This window comes from Cervus elaphus, chromosome 21 (genome assembly GCF_910594005.1).
Source record: "Cervus elaphus chromosome 21, mCerEla1.1, whole genome shotgun sequence".
Classification (NCBI taxonomy): Eukaryota; Metazoa; Chordata; class Mammalia; order Artiodactyla; family Cervidae; genus Cervus; species Cervus elaphus.
The window spans coordinates 28649049-28672315 of record NC_057835.1 but is presented as its reverse complement, the minus strand read 5'-3'; the positions used below and the strand labels follow the sequence as shown (position 1 = coordinate 28672315).

The 23267-nt window shown below is 36.6% G+C and overlaps 1 protein-coding gene across 3 annotated transcripts in view; it reads left to right on the top strand.

Annotated features, from left to right (window-relative positions):
- TOX (thymocyte selection associated high mobility group box) overlaps window positions 1-23267 on the top strand; it is a 307028-nt gene that overhangs the window by 218626 nt on the left and 65135 nt on the right. The gene's annotated exons all lie outside the window — the stretch shown is intronic.

Sequence of the window (23267 nt, the reverse complement as noted above, 5' to 3'; positions counted from 1 at the left end):
AGACATTGTTACACACGTTTGGAAATAAACATTTCAGCCCATGTTCAGCTATGAATCACTTCATTACAGTGTTAGTTCATAATGTTAAATGGTTGAGAATGTTTTATTCTGCATGTTATTATGCATGCAAATAATCTTAAGGGAATAATTGCAACTAGAAATGCTCTAAGTATTATTTGGTGAAGCTAAAAAAAAATTCAATTAGCAGGAGTCACAATGAACCTTTGTAGAATAAACAAAGATATTTAAAATTTAAAACTTTTGTAAGACAGTAGTAATTCAAGGCTGTGCTGAATTAAAACTTGGTATTAAACAAACAAGAAACAACCACAGGTATAGTGTATTTTGTAGTGTTAGATTTGGTGCCAGTGTCTAATTGCTGTTAGCCATCACACTTTCAGTAAAACAGCAAGAGCCTTCTTGTGCCTGCAAACTTCTGTCTATTGTAATGCCTTTCAACCATCTTACAAATCATTTTGCAGAGACTAATGATTTATTACTGCTGTAATGAACTTCACAAGCATCAATACATTAGTATCCACTTTGAAAAGAAACTTGTCAGGTCCCATTGGAATGATGATCAGTTTACTATTGTTATTAATGACCCTGATCAGCTCTTTGGATCTATGAATAACCTTTTCAGATGACAAAGGTCTTCCATTTGGGAGAAAATCAATGCATATGTAAAATAAAAGTATGTGCTCTTCTTTTTCCAATCCCTTTATCAGTGCCAGGGAGTGTTGTCAGCTGTCAAAACTTGAAGCTTCAAAATTATTTTAAAATCTACCTAATTCAACCTTATCAAAATGCTGGTGAATGCATCCTAAAAGGATATTGCCATTCCAATTGCTTGTCTCTATGTTAGTAAATTATGGTGTTTTCTTTCCTTCTACTTAAAGTCTTAGCTGGACCCTAGTGGTTTGACTCAAATAGAAATTACCATGTTAGGGCTGCTTCTTCTTTTTTTTTTAATGTTCACTGATGTCAGACATTTGACCTGTGAGGCTTTTAAAACTGACCTTGTTGCTTCTTTCCATTCATTAAACTACAACCTTTGCTCTCTTGTCATAAAAGATAAATGAAGATTCACACAATCTTTGTTTAAGAGAAGATTTATTGTTTACATTAATGTAGATTAAGTGGAAAGATACCAATTATTTTTCAAGTCAATCATATGTCTTCTTTGAGGTTTCAATTTGTGGCCTGTTTCTCATTATAACAATTTCTGCAGACTCAGTAGACCTTTTTCAAAAAGTAATAATACAAATAGAAATGCTACATTCCATACTTTTTCTACTTAGACAATTTCTAACATGTGATGTTTTTCCATGAATGATTAAAATTGGGCTTTAAAATGATAGTTTTCATTCTGTAAGGTTGTCACAATGATTAATGTCCATATAGGATTAAAGCTTTGGAAAAAAATTTTTGAAACCAGAGTGATTATTTATAAATTTAGAAAATGGCTTCTAGGAAGAGCAGCAATATGAAGTTTCAGTATTGTAAAACTTCCTAGACATTTTGATCATTGGCCACACACTCAACCAAATAGTGAAATAATTTTTAATGTCAAAATTTTTTTAAAGCTTTAATGGCCAAATGGGGATATGGAATAAAGTAGATTCCATATAATGGAATAAAGTAGAATTATTTTAAATATTTGATCTGAAAGGAAACAAACAGGTCCTGTAATCAAAGTCCTTAGTTTTACTGATGAGAACACTGAGGCCTGACAGAGTTTAAGGCATGTCTTCCTGTCAGAGATCAGAGCCGTCTGGTGACATGGAACGAGGAGCCAGGGGTTCCTGTGCTGACATGATATAGGACATCAGATGGGAACCTTGAACTCTGCAGTAGTTGTAACCCCAGAGCCTAGCACTGTGCCCAGTCACTGCTGAGAGAGTCATTAGGATACAGATTGCGGAGAAAACTGAATGAAAGACAAAAGCCCAGAACAGGCGGGTTCCTGTGTGTGACCTTAGAGCTTCTGCTTCTTCACCTCTCATTTGAACACTTCCACCTTTGTCTTGCGGTTCACCTTTATAAGGATTTTATTCATAAATGGATATTTGCAAGTGAGACACTGTTTTTCTTTACCTTAAAAGGTGAAATCTCCAACTTGGGTGGCTATTTCTCTCATGAATTCTAGATCCAAACAGTAAATAAAACTTGCATGGGACACTTTGAAGAATCTTGGAGTTGACGGTGACACACCCAGGTACCCCTCTCCCTGTGTAGTAACCTGCCCTACAACATCCCTCTCGTGTCCTTGTCAGTCTGTACATTAACGTGCTCCATGATGGGAGCTGACTTTTTTGCATGGCAGCCTGTTCTGGTACCTATAGTCTGCTGTCAAAAGGTCTTTTAATGAAGAACTTGAAACAACTTTTTTTATTTTTTCAAAACTGTAGTGGCATTGGTTGTATGTTCTTAGAATCAGTTCTTAGGGTCAGTTTCTAGTGAAATCAGTGTGACTGCATAGACACTGATGCCCTCAAGGACCAAGAGGGGTGCAGAGCACGATGAGCACCAGCCTCAGAACTCCTTTTATCAAGTTCTCTTAGGTCAGCGAGAGCTGCTAAGGAAGTTTTGACCACCAAGGAATGACTCTTAAGCAGTCTTTGAATTGCGTTCCCATTGTCCAGTATGATGGTAGTTGTATGTACAGGGAAAGATAAAGACCATACGAGCCGGGTGTAAAATGGGTCAGCCAGTTCGGGGAATTAAGATTTCACACGAGGGCTATGAGTTATGACCATCTCCTTATACCACACGTATGCCATCTTAGCGGCAGTTGGCCAGCATATGCTGTTTCATTGTGAGATGGCTACTGGGGTGGGAAGTGAGGCTCTAGTCAGTTTCTCAAGTACATCAACCTCAGGCAAGTGATTGCACCTCTTTCAGTAGTGGTTTCCTTTTCTGAAAAAAGTGAGCACCATGCCTTCCCTATCTGCCTTACAGGGTAGTTTATAAAAATCCCACAGTAATTATCTGTTGAATAAACTATCACCAAATAAATCATTTGGTGATATGTTACCTTTAGAGGCTAGCTGGTATATTAGTCACATTTTTAAGATAGCTGCCCATAGATACTTTCAATATGTGCAATTGAATTCATCAAAAGTAAAACCCTCCTTATGTCCAATAAATCTTGTTGCTTCTTCTCAAGTAATGCTACATTAAATCATAAATAACTTAGTAGGATAGCACAGAAATTTTATTTGTAATAAGATTCAAAGACAATCTCAGGTCCACCTGAGTACTTTTTTTCAGCTCATTGTTTTGCTATGTGCTCCTTCAGCATCCCAGGCCATTCACAGCCCTATTCCTTTCCTTTCCTTTGGCATGTTTAGCTTTTAGTCTTTATTTTAAAAAGAAAGAGAATGCCCACATTTCCTATTATTTGTTAACCCATCTAATATCCACTAAGAAAATATTCAGCCATCACCATTCTAGTCTTTTCTCATCATTATTCCCTCCAGGTAGAAAAAATAAGTAAATAAACTCTGAAGTGTGTAAAAGCACACAGCTACTAACTGTAATAATAGTAGTCACCCTTTGTTATGATCTAAATATATGCTGGACCTTTTGCACACATTATTTATTCTCACAGCCCTAAGCCATTGGGTCTTACTATCCCCCACCTTACATTTTTGGAACTCAAGCTCAGCAATGTTGGTTAACCTGCCTTCCCTCTGCAATGCCTCCGTCAGCCTTGCTCACCCAGGAATCTGACTTCTGTGCAGACAGGAGCAACTGTCACGTCTCAGTCTTTCCCTGTCTTCAGGCCTGTCTGTATCTACATTTACAAGCCTTCCGGCCTCCAGAAATAATCTCATTCTAGAACAGCAGCTGTGTAGGCTGCTCTAGTTCTCTTCAGAAATCAGCTTCCTGGTGAACCAGTCATTCTTTTTGAATGTTCCGAGACTGACCTGAACAGTTTTAAAAGACACCAAAGATAATAAAACATAATAACCTTTTATTCAGTGCTGTTTGTTACAACAAAAAGAGTAAAAACAAGAGAAGTGTAAGAAAAGGATCCTCCCTCCTTTCTGTCATCAAGTATGCCTAGATGACATACTAAGTGTGGATGACACTACAATTTTTTTTTTTAATTATTGGAGATCAAATAGCTAAAATATGTACTCTGAGATTTGTCAGAGAAAATTGGTCCAATAGAGCCTAATTTGTTTTGCAATTTGATCAACCACAAACTTAAGATTTTGTTTTGTTTCCTTTCATTTTGTTTTTAAGAAATTCTTTGTTTGGTACAAGCCCGTCCCCTGATTTTTGCAAGGAATGAATGTGGCATTTCCCAAAGGACTAGTCAGCCACAATGAAGAATTTTTAGGCAGCTAGATTACATGGTTGATCACTCCTGGGGCACATATTTTTTTCATTTATAATAAAGTATGTTTGCCTGATGTAATAACTATGACAAAAAATATGTTGTTTCACATACTCCCTGATACACAAAATTGGGTGATCCCTTTTGGTTTTAAGTAGGAATTAGAGAAGTTTTCTTGAAATAAAGTAATGCTCATTTGGAGAAAATCAATTTTTATTCTTTGGGGAGAGCATCTGACTTTTATTTAAAATTCTGAAAGACTTAAGTGTAATTTCTAAATTATATGCACTAACTGACATTTCATTTTAACTATGATGGCAAAACTATCTAAAATAAATTAACTTAGAAACACAGAAATTCTTAACTGTTGTGCCAGTCGTGTTGTATGATTTCTGAACCAAATATCAAAGCATCATTGATTTTATAGAACTCTAATTGGAGGTCTTTGCACATGAATGTAGCTTTTAATGGAAATGGAATTTTATTCACTTTCCTTTTTTGCATTTACCCAGACACAATTCTTATATGAGGCTCTGTGTACTGGCAAAGAATAAAACATTCTCAATAAATGCCTTCACAAAGTTTATTTCCTTTTCAGCTGAAAGAGACCTGTAAGCTACAGTAAGGCACAGGAAATGTTACAGCATCCCAAAATGGGACAGAAAAATAGAATTCCTATCAAAGATAAACCAAACTGACTGTGTTAACAGGCCAAGAGCACATTGCTCTTATGTCATTGCTGTGGAATAGATTTTGATTGATGATTTCTTTATTTTTAAATGACCTGGTTTATCCCAACATTCATCTAAGAATGAAGTAATTAGTTATTTCAGAGAAAAAAAATGAATAAACCCCAATGAGTTTAAGGATAATTGAGAAAATGATAGAAATCTAAAATTCTAAAATTTCTTTTTGACTCAAGAAAGATTTCTCTGGATATTATAAGAAAGTATATTATACAAGCATAGTCTGTACAGAATATTGTTTGGTTTGGGCCATGGCACTACTCCCAGTTCTTCTGATGAACTTGGGGAGGGCAAAGAAATTTCTCGATTTTCTCTTTTCCTCTTAAGAACACCTGACTCTGAGTCATTGTTTATTTCCTATAAAGAATGAAAACGAGCTATTAGTGAAGATGGGCTAAACCAGAAGTTGACGGCCCTTCTGGTGGAGCATTTCAGATCTGAGTTCTGGAATCTAAGAGTGGATCGGTAGGCATCCTGGTTGCTGAGAACATCTGGACACCTGGGGTTTGCTTGAGCATCTGTACTTGATCCTCTCATTCTGCTTTCTGCTAGAAAGTAGAGTCAGGACAGCCTGAAGCCACACAGGTGTCATCCTCTTACCCCGAGCAATCAGAACAGAGTATTTAGTGCAGGCGAAAATCAACTGCAGAGTTTTCCTGCCACTCTTTTGTCTAATGCTGGCTTTCCCCAAATGTTCATGTACTTCTACAGTGAGCTGTGGCGGGATTTAAAAAGTGTTTGAGAGGCCTGCAGCTGTCAGTCCACTGCATGACTTCATATTTACTTTGGATGACATACATATATTTTCTTTCTCCCTAAAGAGACTGTTTTGTGAAGTACAAGTTAAAAGAGACTGAATGTAATGCGGAGGATGTTCTTTCAGATCCTTGATTCCATAGATTTTGACTGGTGTGATCCTTATTGGATTATATGCAGTGCCGTGGTTCCACTAACCATGTGTGCAAACAGCAGGCAAGGTTGGGGGGTTATTACAAAGCTTTGTCGATTCTCTCCTCCACAAAATAGGGATAGCGAATACCTTTACTGTAATCAGGGTGGACCAATGCAGAATCAATCAAGTTTAGAGGAAGTCATGCTGGACTTCTAGCATGACTGTAATTAGCAACATCAGGGCTTTTCTTTTCTTGAGTAATGCATTTATTATGTTAAATGGCATTCACCATTTCACTGATTTTTTTTAATGTTCAAAGGCTCCATGAAGATCTGCCACATGTTTATGGAAGAATTATATGAAAATAATATATAATACTGCTACAGACCATCTAGACACATCATTGTAATAATTCATAAAAAAGGAAGACATGGAAAATTTTTTCATGATGAAAAGCACAGTTGGGAAATTTGGTTTCAGCTTTGACTCCTTTTGTAAACTGAGATCTCAGAAACTAGGACATAAATCATTCTCTAACTGAAATCCTTTAGTCAAAATAGAGTCTCCATAAATATTTTAGCAGCACTTGTGATGCTTTTAATTCTATATCATTTCACTGTAGTTCACTTCAAAGTTAAATTATTAATGTCTCTTCCTAAAAGTTCAAAATACAGTATACCAAAGAGACTTTACTATTTGGAATTCAGTCTCTGAATATCTGAAAGTATATTGTTCATGTTCATTTGCATTTCTAGGAGAAAAATAGAATAAGCTAGGCAAAACTGTAACTGTCCCCTTCCACTCAGCACAGTACCAATCATGTAGAGGGCACTACATGAACAGCTGTGGAATGAAAATTCTAAAACAGGAGCTTTTATTCCAGCCTTTGAAATGGCTTTCTTTCCTGCTCCTTGAACATCTAGACCCTTTCACACTACCCGCTAGTTGCACATAGCTGGGCATCTGTCTCTTTTCTGCCCCTCCCCACATTTGCTCAGTGAAACTGATCATATAAATTCTAAAAGGAAAGCAATCAAATTAATTCAAACAGAAATGCGAATGATTATGGCTGGCTCCATATATTTACTGTTTTCCTTTTTTCCCTTGTTTTATTTTTTTTTTCTTTCTTTTTTCCCTTGCTTTAAAAGTGAAAGATGTTAATCCAAACTAGTGATTGTGAACGGGTGCATTTTACCCAAGGTTCTTTGAGCCTGAGGAGCTGATAACAGATCTCCTCAAATCATAGCACATTCTGTGCTGCCCACCAGTCCCCAAGACTGGCCTGATTAAGCTACTTTATTCTCATGGTGAAATTCAGGCTGATTAAATAATATATGTATGTAGTTCCTATCATATATTATTAAATAAATATATTTTCACTTGAGGTTGTTATTGTTCAGTCGCTCAGTCATGTCTGACTCTTTGCGACCCCATGGACTGCAGCACACCAGGCATCCTTGTCCTTCACCATCTCCCAGAGCTTGCTCAAACACATGTCCATTGATGATGGTTGGTGATGCCATCCAACCATCTCTTTCTCCTGCTTGGAGGCACTTATGTATTTTGTGGAAATGTTTATGTTTAAAAATATTTATCTCTTTACTTAGTTTATGAATGAACAGTATCACCTGACAAAAAATGAGGCATACTTGGAAGTTTTATCAAATATTTTGGGTTAAGTACACAAAGAAAAAAATACTCTATTCTAGAACTGGAGAGCCAGGTTGTCTGTCTTAAGCATCACTTATAAGTTCGATTTTTCTGACCTAAAGCTGTTCATTTATTCTTTTGTAACTCACACAACATCCATTTGCTGAACTGCAGTCCCCAAACAGGAAAACCTAAGATGTCATCTGGTCACACCCCTGTATTTTAGAGAACAAAAACTGAAGCTTAGAGACGATCTGTGATTTTCAACTGTGGCTAACCTAGAGTCGAGTCCTTTGCTTTGATCCTTCCTGAACTTGTCAGATGTGAGTTGGGGTCGCTCTCACTCCTTTTTCTCTCATTGAATACAAAACCAACTGCCAAAGAACTGTCACTAAAAACATGGAACACATTTTACCAGAAGTCTTTTGTTTTAAGTTATTCTAATGGACAGCCAGGAGATTGTAAATCATTGTCTTTTTAATTATTAATGCTCTATTTTAGATTGTTTTACTATTCTAAGAGGAAATTTCTTTTCTGAGTGCTCTGGAAAAAAAAAAAACACTGAGTTTAGAACATCTTTGAGAAATATAATGACAAAGAGCAAATGCAAAATATCAGTGGGTTACTGGCTAGTGCTTTCCTCACTTGGTGGACAATCCAAGAGTTACCTTCATCCTTAAGGTCTTTTAAGTGACTTAAGAGTTTCTGAGTAAGACAAATTCTTGACTCAGCAGAATCTATAAAGTGCATGCTTGCTCACCATGTTAGAAGCTACTATCTCTATTTTTACAAAAAATAAAAGAAATGTCTGGGGGGGGGGGCGGCAGAAGATCTCTTTAGTAGGTTTCCCACAGTTGACATGGATGCAGTAACAAAATTCATCACCAGAAAGGGCTTGTACTTAGTCCCAAAAGCTGAAAAGTACTATCAGAAGGCACTGTGAACTATGATTTGTACTCTGTGTGCACACTGACTCCTAGGACAAGTGAAATGCAGGAATCCTCCTCTTGAGTGCTTAGATAGAACCTTCAGGGTGAAAGAGATAAAGACACAGTCTACAAGGCTATCAGTGATAACAGGGATTCCAGACTTCTGGTGTTGGACTCCCCACAGGTTTTTGCTTTGGCATCATTTGCAACACCTTTATCTCCTCCTAAACTTTTTTTTTGTGTGTGTGTGTGGCACAATATCTGTGTTTTAAATTTAAATGGATTAAAATTAATTTTGTCTTCACATTTTGTAATATCTGTTGAGCTTTTTAGACATCCTTTTCTGGAGACTGAGTCTTAATACAAATAGACTTTCTCCTCTCAATAAATGGTACATGATTCTTATCTTTGGCTCCAGTTTTCTAATCTTGGCTCAGAAATGCCTCAAGTAGGCAAATCCAGAAGCCAGAATTACCTTAGTGCTCTCAGTCTTAGGAAGCCAAAATGTTCTTGGGAACACATATATTCCTACCACTGTCTACCCACACACACTCAAAACAGCCCTCAGACTCTTCCTTCTCCAAAGCAAAATAAAAATTCCATCATTCTGAAAAGGCACTCTTGTACTTCTGTGGAAAGTAAAAAATTTCCTTAAGGAAATTTCAATACCAAAATTCTAAAAATCCACCAGGGGATAACAAAAACATGGGTGGGCTTGTTCACATAATTCCAGCACTTAGAAATCTGGTGAGTATATGCCAGGCACGCATAGATGAAGACCCTTACAGTAGACTCACCAGCCAGGTAAAAGGAATGCTCTGGAAGTTTGTTTGTCTTCAGTATGATTAATGATGGGGCCCAGCTCCTGTCACACTTGACCAACAATGGGTCCTCATCCATCTTGATGACAAAAAGTACAGGCGTTCAGGTTATGTATTCCTTTCAGAAGGGACAGGTCACTCAGGAAATATCTGGCCACTGCCCTTAAACAGATTGTAGAGGGGAAATAGCCAAAATTCATGGAACCTCTGGCAGCTAGACTAAATATAAATATAGTATCCTCCATGAGCAAAGACCAAAGGTAGTCAGGTATTCTGCCAGCATTCTAGCATACCAGATACAGTACAAGTTTGGTGCCTTCTTTTTGAACAGTTCCATCAAATGCAAGTCCAGTGAGTACTTGGAGAATGACAGAAATCCAGTGCTAGTTTTTTTAGTCTCACATTGATCCATGCATGTGACATTGTGGTACACAGAGAACTTTCTACATAAAATTAAAATTTCTAGGTTGTAGTAAGAAAGATCAGAACACAGTAGTTACTTGGTTAAAAAAAGCAGTTAAGCCTGTCAATACCCTGTCATTGAGGATAAGACCAACACTCTGTCTTAGTGTTTGCATCCAGGATTGCAATCCTGTGCAGTCTTTGTAATGTGAACAACAGCCATAAAAACTGTGTCTATGAATATTTTCTCTTTATACCTCTTTAAAATGGTGCAAGAAGTTAAAGAGACTTATGAGGCAATCTAAAAGAAGGTTCTTTATGGATTTTTACAAAATTTTTCATAATCTTTTATAGCATCGTTAGGTCATGATTAAGCAGCAAGTTTTTAAGTAGACTATCTTTATTCAGCCTTTCCAGAGCATTAAATTTCATGTATATAGAAACAATTCTGTTCGCACACATGCAGATTTAATCCATTTATATGCTATTTGAATAAATGTTAGCAGTTGCATTAATAAACACAACTGGCATAGACGAGTTTGGGAACTAATCTACCTGATTCTTGTTTAGCTTATAGCTCGACTACTGGGAATAAAACTGGGTCAGCTTTTTTAAATAAAGTTTTTATTTGAAAAAAGATTTAGACTTACAAAATTATTGTGGAGATAGTTCCATGAATTCCTACATACCTCAGACCTCTTTTCTCTATTATTAACACCTTCCATCAGTATGGGACAAGTGTCACAGTTAATGTACAAATACTGGTACATTGTTCTCATCTGAAGTCCTTTATTTAGATACCCTCAGTATCTAAATGAGGGTAATGTCCATTACCAAAATGGTAATGTCCATTTTCTGTTCCAAGATACTATCAAACTATCCTATATCTTTAGGCTCCTCTTGGGCTGTGGCAGTTTTTCAGACTTTCCTTGTTTTTGTAACCTTGGCGATTTTAAGAAGTGCTGTCAAGTGTTTCATATTTCCCTTGATCAAGATGTGATGTTTTTAACTATGATTAGATTGGAGTAATGTAGTTTTAGGATGAAAACATAAAGTGCCATTTTCACCATATCATATCAAGGGTTTATATTATCAACATGATTTCTCGCTGTTGATGTTAAGTTTGATCACTGGTCTGAAGTAGTGTTCCTACTTTGTAATGTGTCAGGTTTCTACGTTGTAAAATTACTCTTTCTTGTTCTCCCTTTCCATCTCATACTCTTTGGAAGAAAGCAATGGGCAAGCCTGCTGCCCAGTCTTAATTTCTGATAACATTCTTCGGAATAAAGGAAACAGGGCTTCTTGGAGAAAGAGTGGTTCTAGGACAGGAACAGAAATTATACAAGAGGAGACTGGAGTATGCCGCAGTATCAAAATTTAAGCTGTTCAACATGCCAAAGAAAAGCCAATACATTTAAGGAGTGGGGAGTTATAGTCCCCATCCTTGAAGGTGAGGAGTAGCTACATAAATTATTTGAAATTATTCTGCATTGGAGACTTACTTTTTTCTCCCTTTGATTTATATACTTGTCTGTTCATAGAATCACTTACCTTTTTTAGTATGGGCTCATGGGTGTTTATTTTTAATCTTTGAGTTATAATCTAATATTATTTCACTTATCTATCTATCTCAAATTATTCCAGCTTTGTTCATGGGGGGGCTTTTTCAATTGACTTCTTACATATCTCTGGCACTCATCCATTACTCTGTGTGGGGGGTAGGGAGAGGAAGGGGACATGGGGGTTTTTTTCTGGTATTTTGAATGCTTTAATTTCTGTTACTATGATGTACTCCAGACTCCTCTTGTAAATTTTCTGTTCCTATCCATTCTCCAAGAAGCCCTGTTTCCTTTTTTTTCGTAGAATGTTATCAGAAATAAGATCTAAGCACCAGATTTGCCCATTGCTACTGGGGTTTCATTGCTGCTAGGACCTCTCACCTGCGGAGCAGGAGGATATATGTATGAATGCTAACTTGTGTACATACATATACCTGTAAAGACTCTGTGTGTAATCTTCTGTATCTGTTTTAGGCTGAACATGAATTCATACTATGTCCTCAGGTCTAATCCCCTGTCACCTAAACTTTGGCCCTTGTTTATCTGTAGCCTCTCACATCAGCAGTGAGGAACCTGAGCACTACCATCCACTATCCATTTACTTCATTGTTTATTCCAGGAAACCTGTATCATGGTATCAAAATTGTTAACCCCCATTCCTGTGGGGAACAACTTTATGGAGCAGGATATGGTGCTTATACATAGTTCCTCTACCTTTAGCCTTGTAGACTCTACACATTTCCAAAGTCACAAAGGTCAGTAACTTATTACCTATCTCCTTTAATGAGACTGTTTCATACATTTTCAATACATTAAGATTCTTTTGTCATGTTTTGCATTTCACCTGGAGACTCCCCAACCTCCTATATATTTTTTAAGTTTGCAACATAATTTGCTTCTTATACAATAATGTTCTGTGGGTTTTGACAAATGCTTAATGTCTTGTATTCATTACAGTATCATACAGAATAGTTTCACTACTCTGAAATTTTTTTTTTTTACTTATTTAACCACCTCTCTCTTCTGAATGCCTGACAGTGAAAGTTTACTATCTCTCTAAGCAGTGCCTTTTCAGAATGTCATGTAGTTGGATTTATACTTACTTGTAGCTTTTCCTGACTGGCTTCTTTTGCTTAGCAATATGCATCTAAGATTCATTCATGTCTTTCCATGGCTTGATAGCTCATTTCTTTGTATCACTGAATAATATTTCATTGTATGGATGTACTTGAATTTATTTCTGCATTCACCTATTGAAGGACTTTTGGGCAATTTTGAATAAATCTGCTACAAACACCAGTATGCAGATTCTTAAGTAGACATAAATTTTCACATCAGTTGGGTAAATACATAGGAATGTGATCACTAAATTGTATGGTAAGACTAGGTTTAGTTTTGTAAGAAGCTGTCAAATTGTCTTCCCAAGTAGCTGTACCATTTTACATTCCCACCTGTGTTGAATGAAGGTTCTTGTACCTTTTTTTTCTTTTTTTTATATGGATGTTCAATTGTTCCAGTGTCATTTGTTGAAAAACTATATTTCTCCATTGAATTGCCTTAGTTCTTTCACCAAAGATCAGTGACTATATTTGTGTGGGTCTATTTCTGAACTCTCTATTCTTTTCCATTGATCTCTGTGTCTATTCTTTTTCCAATACCATGCTGTCTTTATTACCGTAGCTTTAAAGAAAGTCTTGAAATCAGGCAGTGTACCTCTTTCCAACTTTGTTCTTCTTCAGTATTATGTTAGCTATTCTAGGTTTTTTGCCTTTTCATATAAACTCCAGAACCAGTTTGTTGAAAACTATGAAATAGCTTGCTGAGATTTGATTGGGATTGTGTTGAATCTATAGATCAAGTTGAAAAGAACCACCATTTTAACAACATTGAGTCTTCCAATCCATGAACACAGAATGTCTCTCCATTTATTTAGATCTTCTTTGATTTTTTTAATGTGTTTCATAGTTTTCTATTTACAGAACCTGTACATGTTTTGTTACATTTATGCCTAAGCATTTCATTTTTGGAATACTATTGTAAATGGCATTTTTTACATTTCAAATTCCAATTTTTTACTGTTGGTAAATAAGAAAGCATTATATCCTGCATACTTACTATACTTGCTTATTATTTCCAAGAGATGTTTGTTGTTGTAGTAATTGATTCTTTAGGGCTCTCTCCGTAGACAACATGTTACTTGCAAATTGAGACAGTTTTACTTCTTCCTTTCCAAGCTGTTTTATTTTTCTTACAATCTTACAACATTAATCAGGACTCCTAGTACAGAGTGGAATAGAAGTGGTAAGAGGAGACATCCTTACCTATTTTCAGTTCTTAGGGGAAAACATCCAGTTTCCTACTATTAGGTATGATATTGGCTATAAGAGTTTTGTACATATTTTAAATGAAGTTGAGGAAGTTTCTTCCTATTCCTAGTTTGCTAAGTGTTTTACTGTGAATGGGTTTAGATTTTTCATGTGCTTTTTCTGCATCTGTTGATATGATCGTGTGATTTTTGTTCTTCAGTGTGTTGATGTATTGGATTACACTGGTAGATTTTCTAATGTTGAACTAGCCTTATACACCTAGGATAAATTCTACTTTTTTGCAGTGTGTAATTCTTTTTATGCATTATTAGATTCAACTTATGAATAGTTTATTGATACTGTTTACATTTATGTTCATGAGAGTTATTAGTCTGTAATGTCTTTGCAGTGTTTTTATCTGGTTTTTGTATTAGTTATTCTGGTCTCATAGCATGAGTTAGGCAGTGTTTCCTCTGCCTCTAATTTCTGGATATGTTATGGAGAATTGGTATGACTTCTTCCTTAAGTGTTTGGTAGAAACCATCTTGGGCCTGGTGACTTCTTTTTAGAAGGTTGTTAATTATTGGGTAATTTGTTTAATAGATACAGTATTATTTGGGTTATCTATTTCTCCTTGTAGGGGTTTTGATAGTTTTTTAATTTTAAGGAATTATTCCATTTCATCAAAATTGTCAAATTTGTGGACTTAGAATTTTTTTATGTTATTCCTTTATTATCCTTATAGTATGCTTAGGATCATTAGTGATGACTCCTCTTTCATTTCTAATATTGACAATTTGTGTCCTCACTTTTTTGTTGGTTAACCTGACTAGTGGTTTATCAACTTAATGATTTCTGAAAGAACCAGATTTTGACTTTGTTAATTTTTTTCCTATTGTTTTTCTGTTGTCAATTTCATTGATTTCTCTTTAATTTTTATTATTTCTTTTCTTCTATGAGGTTTAGAATAAACTTGTGTTCCCTTCTCTAGTTTCCTAAAATAAAAGCTTGTTTTTTAAGCTTTTTTATTTTTACATCTTTCTTCTTTTCTAATATGTGCATTTAGTGGTATAAATTTCCCTCTAAGCACTGCTTTTGAGGCATTGCACAAACTTTATTATTTATTTTATTAAATGAAATTTTATTTTATTTTCACTTAGTCCTCTTATAAAATTCTTTATACATTAAGAAATTCTAAATAATTTTTAACTGCTTTAGGAAGGTTTTGCCCTATATTTTGAAAACTTTTGAAGTCATGATTTATTCTCACATTAGTCAGTGAACTCTGTCATGTTGGTGGCTAGAGGCCGCCCATTCCTCTTCCCCAGTTAATTAATAATAATAGCCCAGGACCTGCCAGAAGTAATGTTCTTATTAGTCCACCCACAGAAAAGCCAAATCAGAGTGCCCTATTGTCAGTTGGCCAATCTATACCATAAACTCCCAGCTTGAAAATAAGCAAAGAGATCTACAAAGGGTAGACAAAACTTGGGAGAGCTGGGAGCTTTACCAGTGGGTTCTACTGTTCAGTTTTCTGCTACATGATTCTCCCTGAGCCCCATTCTTCAGGGGACCTGAGTCTTGCACTGAGAAAGGGCAACAAGCAAGGCAGGCAAAGAACCCTGCACTCATAATTCAGAGTCTGATTTTGTCACAGATCTCTGTGACAACCTAGAGGGGTGGGATGGGGTGAGAGGTGGGAGAGAGGTTCAGGAAGGAGGGAACATACGTATATCTATGACTGACTCATGTTGATATATAGCAGAAGCCAACACAATATTGTGAAGCAGTGTTCTCCAATTAAAAATAAATACTTTTTTAAAAATTTGAAAAAAAAAGAATTCAGAGTCTGGTCAGGGGAGTCCATTACCAACACACCAGTTAGAGCCCGGCCACTCAAATGTGGCTCTGTGTACCGGCCACAGTGGCACCAGCTGAGGCCTTGTCAAGAACTCTGAGTCTTAGGCCTCTCCTAAAACTCCCAGGGTCAGAATCGTATTTCAGAAAGATCCACAGGGGATCCATGTGCATGTCACAGTCTACAGCATCCTGCCCTAGATAACCGTAGACAGTGATCATGCTGGGAACAAGGTGCCTGGGACAGGAAAGATGGAGGTACTGTGGTAGGCCTGTCAAGGCAAGTCTCTGGGGTGGCTGCCCTTGAGAGACTGTAGGGTAGAGCTTGATTCATCTTGACTGCCCCCCACCTTTTTCTTCCCCCCACCCCACCCAATCCATGCCACACCTGAGTGCATGTCACACACAGTGAGTATCCAGTGAACATTTTGGGGAGAAACAAGGCAAGGAACATAAGTCCCCCAGAAGCTATCTGCCTGTTTCATTAGAAAAGGAACATGAAGGAACTTCCCTAGTGGTCCAGTAGTTAGGCCTCCTTGCTTCCACTGCAGGGTGGTGCTGATCTGATCCCTGGTCGGGGAGCTAAGATCCTGCATGCTGTGTGGCACAGCCAAAAAATAAAAAACATGAAAATATAAATATTTCTAGTCTTCAACTAAAATACCCCTGGCCTGTGAAAGAGGAAATGAAATGTAATGCACCTTTTAAAGGGTTCTGACTTCTGTCTTTTCCAAGAGCATTTTTTTCTTCAGAAAATAAATTGCAACTGGAAATTTCTATTAGCTTTTATAAATGTAGATGCAGAAAAATGATCAGATGGTTTTAAATTTAAAAACTGCTGGCTAGATATTCTTTCTTGTTCCCTTTTAATAGGCTCTAAACTTTAATGGTGTAAGTTTTTCTCTTTCCCTTTGGTTGATCAATGTAGTTGAGATTTTTCCCATTTATTGGATTGTCATCTTGTGGTCATATAATTATGCTAGAGATGTTAAATATGTTTTAGACACAAAATTGTAAATATAATACACAGGAAACGTGAGCTTATTTCCATATCATTAAACTACATTTTACCCAGGAGCAAAGTGCATTTTTCATAACTTGCAAAAATTATCTTGCCTTGCAGCAGCACCACATATTTAACATTCTTTAAAAGCCACTTGATTTGACATTGATATTTGGATTATTTTATTATCTGGGAATAAGGGGACAGCAGAATTACAAGTATCAATATATAACTGACCAATTAGCAAGATTCTACTACTATTCTAAGTGGCCATTCTGCCAATTAACATTTATTCTGGGTACAGGTTATAATTTTGGAGAACTGTTTAAGTGTAGATTCTCCATGGCAGTGCTTAAGCATAGAAATCATAAAAGTTGCTTATGTCTCCAAAAGTAAATTTTAACAGCAGTTGTCCTTATCAGTTACTTTTTTGCAATTAAATTTTCATAACAAAGAGTGCTCCTGTTTTTATTCTGGTGGCATTGAGACATTTTGGGTTTATCAGCTTAATAATTATGTAAATTTTAAAATAATTTATCCTTACCAGTGTCCACAACTCTGTTCTTGTTGGGCTTTCCTTTTGAACCAATGCTTGAAGAAATGTCAGTATGCCTTCTCATATAGCAGTCTCAGTATGTCATATAGCAGTCTCAGTAGTACTAGATGCAAGTAAACTCTTTTACAATAAGGATTCCTATTGTTTTAATAGTTCTGTTAGTATATGGGTTTAGCCTAAACATGGGTTTTCACGCTTTATAGTAGTGATAGTAGTTCTTTTTTAGTGTTAAAATACGTCAATGCTATTACTAAAATTTAGGGGGGGAGTGATAAAATAATAAAGTGAGTATAACTTCTAATTACAAAAAGAAAGTTCCCCTGCAGATTTCTATTAACATGAGTCCTCTCAAGCAAACTTTTCAGCTCACTAATACTGTATTTTACTTTTCTTTTTGTTGCATAACACTTAAAGGATCAGACAAGCATTCAGTGGAAGGGTGCATCCACAGATCCCCAAAATATTAGTTCACATTCCAAAGCCACAGAACTGCAAAGTGATTATTGAGAGGAAGATCCATGCTCTTGAAACTCTTCAAGATTCATGATAAAAAGAATGTGGAATGTGGATTACATTTCAGTTAGAATTAGTTATTAAACTGGGGGGAAAAAGTGGGCAAGGGTGGCTAGAACAGTTTTTAATAAGAATTAAACAAAAAACCAAGACACTAAATTAAATTAAAATTACATTCATAGGGACACCCCCTTTCCTGGGAATTTTTAGACATTTCACCAAAATTATGTTACCCAGATTAGGGACATGACTATTCAGAGATGCTGCTAACGTAAGTGAATTCTTATTCTAAGATAGCCTCCCTGTCAGGGCAGGGGCCACGTCAGAATCATTGTCATCAACACATGTGTTCATCACCCTCCTATGGATGAACCCTTTGCAGACCACTTTTACATTGGGTCCCCTTTTACTGTGCTTCAGAGTCAGCAACTCCCCAGTGTCCCAGCCATCCACCACTTCTTCTGGGAGATCAGGTGGAAGAGACCACTTAAATGATTAATCAGGTAGAAAAGTTATCTTCATCAAAAATTGAATGTAATGTGTAGAAGGCACTTCTTTTCTGTTCAGGGTTCCTGATACCAGCTCTCATAAACCCATCAAACATCCTTTTAGCAAATGTTTGCTATTAAAGAGAAAGGAAATTTATTTTTTTTAAGCAGATGATGTCCACTCAGTGCTCTTTCCCCACAAATAATCTGTTTTATACTTCCTGCACTTTCCCTTTTTGTCTCAAGAGATCTTTAGCTTTCATATCACTTATCCATGAGCCCAGCCTAGACCCACAGCAAGATCTGTGCACTTATCTCCATTCAAAGTGTTCCGCCTCTTTCTTCCTTCCAGTAGTATACATCACTCACAGATGAATGGCACTGATTGACAGGTGGGGCAATATAAAGAAAGGTTTTGATCAACTTGTTCTGTGAAAGCATAATTTATGTGGCAGCATTTTTAGTTAATGAAATGAATGTTATAAAGATCCAGATGAAAATGACTGGTGTTCATGTGCCCATAAATAACTTTTTAGAACCCAGTGAGAAATCCCAAGTTATTTTTCCAACGTTAGGTCCATGTTTGGGGTCAGTTAAAGCAAACTAATAAGACAGAGGAACCTGGTGTGCTGTAGTCCATGGACTCACAAGGAGTCAGACACAACTTACCAGCTGGGCAGCAGCAGTCTCTCAGCTTATGTAACACCAAATGTTAGTGTGTTTTATTGACTTCTTTCAGTTAGCACAACTTGATACTTCAGAATATGTTCTGATTCATAGCCTTGAAACTACAAAATGTCTCTAGGCATCCTAAGATTCAGAAGATAAAGCATTTGAAAATCAAATTGCTAATTCCCAAACAGATATCAAACTATCAGATTGCTTCATTTTTAAAAAAAAATATTTTGACTTGATTGTGCATTGAATTTTTAGGATTTAAAAAATCATCCTGTAGTGGAAAAGCCACATAATTATTTTATTTTTGTTCAGTTCTTTCTCACATTATCTTAGACAAATCATTACTTTCCTGAAAATACAGTAGATACAGTGACCTTCCAACAGTCAGTTGGTGTGTCTAGTGTCAATAATATAGCCTCCAGAGGTCGTTTCTACTCATTTCATTTCCAGATGTCTTCTTATATTGAAAAGCACTCTCAATTCTTAGTATTGCTCACTGCAGTCTCAGTGCAATGCAGACAGATTGCCTGTTGCAGCATTATTTGCACTTTTCAGAACCATCTGTCAGCCATTAGTTCTTTGCTTGGAAGTCACACTCCTTCCCCTGCAGTTTTGTAGTAGTATGCTTTCAGTTACAGAAATTAATCCCCTCTGACTTGTGTTATAGCATATCTCCCAGCCCTGGGAACTCTTCAAGCTCAGGGACAGTGTATCCATCTTTATTTCTCTGAGGGCCTCTGATAGTACCTGGCTCAGAGTAAGCGTGCAGGAAAATATTTTGAACTGAATTTCCTACCCAAGAAATCAGTACATTAAATTCAGTCATTCGAGGTTCTAACTGCATCTTCCCCAGTAAGCTCTTTCAACCATCTTATGTTAAAAGGACACCTGTAAACATCAAATCAAACACAGGGTCCTATAGGCCTTGCCGTTCGGCAGCCTGGGACCAGTTCCAGCTGATCCACCTACTGCATAACTGAAGAATCCCTACTTGGGCCTTCAGGGGTGTGACAGTCTCACTTGGTTATTGTGAGGGTTAAATAAAGCTGTGCTTATCAACTTCTTAGCACTGTGCTTGGTATATAAGGTGGGACCAACAAGTATCAAATATTATTAATAAGAGAACCTAAGACCACAGCTACCAAAGGCTGGCACTGAGCAGTTGAAGAGACTGATGGGTAGACAGTTGCCCACTTGTTGGGTATGCGTGTGTGTGTGCGAGCTCAGTCGTGTCCAACTCTTTCGGACCCCATGGACTGTAGCCCTCCACTTTCCTCTGTCCATGGAATTTTCCAGGCAAGAATACAGGAGTGGATTGCCCTTTACTTCTCCAGGGGATCTTCCCAACCGAGAGGTCAAACCTAAGTCTCTTACATCTCTTATATCTCCCACGTTAGCCAGCAGATTCTTTACTACTGGACCACTTGGGAAGTCCTCTTGTTAGGTATAGCCTTCTTGTTCAAATCGGTTGTACTAAGGTAGTTTCCCAGAGAAATAAACTTAAGCTGTGAAAGGTGTGTTTGCTATTTTTTATAATTGATATGTCAAAAATTTTGTGCCCCCAAAAAAAAAAATTTTGTGCCATCATCACATGCAGAATTGTGATTTTTTTAACTCTTTTGACCATAATTACTCTAATTTCACCATAGTTGGTAGACGTTAAACCTGTAAACGATAGATAATTCAAATTCTTAACTTTAGTGCTTTAAAATTAGCCACCATTAAAACCTAATTATTGGTTAAGTGAGTCTATGTAGCCGACATTGAAAGATCGAAAAACTTGAAGATATTTGTCCAAATTAAAATCGGAATATGTAGCTCATATATTTTAAATGAACATGTGTGCTTCTGCAGTAATAATTTTATTATCACCAAGCTACAGGATGGAGTTTTAATTATGACCTTTCTATCAGTAGAAGCCATGTATTTGGGATTAAAAACCTGCTACTTTAACTAGTCTAGTTAAAGACTATAGCTTGATACATTCTGGGCTCCAACTTTTATAAAAACCAGAGAACACTTCTAATAACACTTTTCTAATTTCATGGTTCAGTGCACAGTCAGTAAAGATTTAAATAATTCAGAAAGAAAGTCTATTCTCTCTCTTTATTAGAAGTTTGAGTCATGCAAATTCTTTGACATTAAATAGGTTTTTAACCCTTTTAATAACTTTTTTATAATGAAATATATTGGCAGTTGTTTTAAAGAAAGGGTTTTTATATTAGCATGAATAGCAGTCAATAGTTTTATGATTGGAGACCTTGACCTTATATGACTCAAAGTGTATAAAAGCATAAATGAGCAAGTAATGTTAATATTAACTAAATTAGGTATACCCAGAATTATAGAGACTGTATATATCTACATTCATCCCATTATGTAACATGCTATAAAATTTTGGCGGACAAATATTTGAATCTTTTAATTGTTTTAAAGGAGCTTAAGGTCACTTACCAAGTCAGACACTTTTAAGGAACTGAAAGACATTGTAATTTTCCTAGACCGATTTTGCCAAGTCATTAATATTATACTCAAGAGGAGGAGAGGATTTCCAGCCTGTCCTATCTTGGTTTCATGCTATTTTAATGTTTTATAATATATTATTAAAAGGATTATTGGAAGATTTCCATAATAACATACTAATTTTAAAATGCACTTTTTTCAAGTCCCCAATAAGTTGGGAGCATACAAATATTCTGTACAGGGAAACTATCTAGGCCAAGCAGAATACAGTTTTTAATTTTGCCTCTTGAGATGTACTTTTAAGGGGATGTCATGTGTATTTAATGATTTAACAGCCTCTAAATGAACTCAAATATCACTTTTCTGAACTGATATTAAGAAGTCAGTATTCCACTTGACATCTCCACTTTTACTAGCATCCCATTAATATTCCAGTGGAAAGTATGAAATTCAGTTAAATTTTCAGGTCTGAGTATAGTATAAAAAAAACCATTTCAGTGGACTTGTGATGTGACAAATACACAGAGCAAGTTCTCATAGAAAAACCACAACTCCCACAGGGCACATCTTATAACATTTCCCAATTTTCTTATCACCTATTCTTCCAATCCATTCTTTTTGTTTCAGTGCACACAATCCTTTGAAAGAGTTCTGAAAATAAGGCACATTATTCAGTCCCTTCTCTGAGAACATCAAAGCAGAGGAAATGTGAACAGACATTAGCATGTTTGAATATACGTTAATATAAGATTATAGCCCTGTGAACAAAGCACTGCCTACACTTTGTAGTACAGATATGAAAGACAGGATCTGTACAAATAAAGGACTTCACTGACTCTAATCACAGGTAGACCCTGAGCAGACTCACAGACTCCTAGCACCAGAGGTGGACAAGTGTGTAGGAACTGCTATTTCAGACGGTGGAGAGCCAGAGGGTCCCCCAAACCCTTTTAGATAAGGCAGAAATTTCAGTCTGTGAGCCTTCATGTCCTGCCTTTAATTAGAATTATGAGAGCTGTCCTTCTCACCTAAGAGCCAAGCTCATCCATTGCACATCTGTGTGTCTGCTTTACTTGAGCTAGGCAGAGGAACCATTCAAGGCCCCCCTGAAGCACAGTGTCAAGCTTGGTAATACTGAAATGTTGATGGTGTAACCATAACAGCTAGAGACAAAGAGTGTTGACATGAAACAATAAAAAATGCAGTGCCTCAATCTGAGTAAAAAAACATCTTTCCATCTGTGCAGTTAGAAAGTCTACCCCATAAGCTCCCAGCCATCATTGTGATCCAAAGGAGAGATTATATGCACTGAATTGATGGGAAAGAATGGTACGCTATGAACTGCAACATATTTTTACACATTAAAATTTTTTTGAACTTTGTGTCTCCCAGTTAGCCCGTTAGCATTGATCACAGCAAGAAAGAAGTTTACCTTCTCACAGCAAACCCCTGTGCTGTGTGTCATGAGCTGCCCAGTTTGTCTGAGAAAGTCTCTACAGATGCAAGTTTTGGGTTGCCAGAATGCTTGGTCACAACCATGTTGGTGGTTCACCATGAACTAGAACTAGTCAGGGCAAGCAACCCAAGGTTAATAGCAAAAGATAAAAGCAGCCTCTTCCACAAAAAGGAGTGCATGGGAGCATCAACCACAGAATAAGTTTACATTTGGCAAAATGTCTTCATGGTTTTTATTTTAGTTAATCCTCATAATTGCACTTTGAAACAAGCATTTAAGGTCAGTACATTTCTCTCATATTGGTCTCTTTAAAACTTAACCTCTATCAAACAAACTACACCTCACACTTTTTATCACATTGTCCATTTCCAAATTAGTAAGAGCTCGTAGGGAGGGATTTCTATGTGCTTCTCACTGTTGTTCACCTGGTACCTGGAGCAGTGCCTGGCACAAAGGAAGCACTCAATCAATAATTGTTGTTGAAAAATTGTTATCCACCTATTTTGCAGAGGTGGACAATGAGGGCCAGGTAGATTAAAAGTAGGATAACTCATTAGAATCAGAGCTAGTCTGATGATGTCATGAGCAGGGTTCCTTCCA